This window comes from Wasmannia auropunctata, unplaced genomic scaffold (genome assembly GCF_000956235.1).
Source record: "Wasmannia auropunctata unplaced genomic scaffold, wasmannia.A_1.0 LD336076.1, whole genome shotgun sequence".
Taxonomy (NCBI): Eukaryota; Metazoa; Arthropoda; class Insecta; order Hymenoptera; family Formicidae; genus Wasmannia; species Wasmannia auropunctata.
The window spans coordinates 7,698,986-7,699,636 of NW_012026814.1; the positions used below are offsets into that span (position 1 = coordinate 7,698,986).

Here is a 651-nt window from a genome sequence, read left to right on the forward strand (position 1 = left end):
TTAAACCTCATTTGCGTGCGATTTTTAGTTTAGTTTTTTGGAACTTCGCAAACTTGGTAAAACATTTTTAGATTTGATGCATCTCCATTTGCATCCGTGCAGCTTTGTAAAGAATCAGTAAGTAATTTAATGAATTATGGGTATCGAAAGTAGAGACTTTAATCTTTAAAATGCTTTTTTGATCATTCCGATACGATCATTTTTGACGAAGTTACACTCTCTTGAAATTTGCCTATTTTTAGTGATCAGAATGGGTGATGCTTTAATTTTGCTGTCGAGTGTATATATATACTCTTACAACTAAATTTGTGGATTACCCACATTGCCTCGCTGTTCGCGCTGCTCAATTAACGTCGCGGGAACTACGGGCTCTCTTGTCGCCTGTGCAGTAGAGTGAGTAAAAATAGAGTGAAGCCAATACTAATTCCTCTTTCTGATTGGTTTCGCCATTTTACGATCAGTTTCCGGCAGCCAGACCACCTGACACACATGGATAACCTTTTGTGTAGTTTGTTTTCATATAAAGTCTAGTGGTAAGTTGGTTTTACTTCATAATTACTAAAAAATCAATTTTAAAATACTTAAAATGCTTAATTGTCTATTTAGAATATTTTTATGATGGTCACATGTGCTGCAAAAGGATGCAAGAAT

The 651-nt window shown here is 35.0% G+C and overlaps 1 protein-coding gene across 1 annotated transcript in view; it reads right to left on the reverse strand.

Moving 5' to 3' along the window:
* LOC105449551 overlaps positions 1–651 on the reverse strand; it is a 7,308-nt gene that overhangs the window by 282 nt on the left and 6,375 nt on the right. The window lies entirely within an intron of this gene.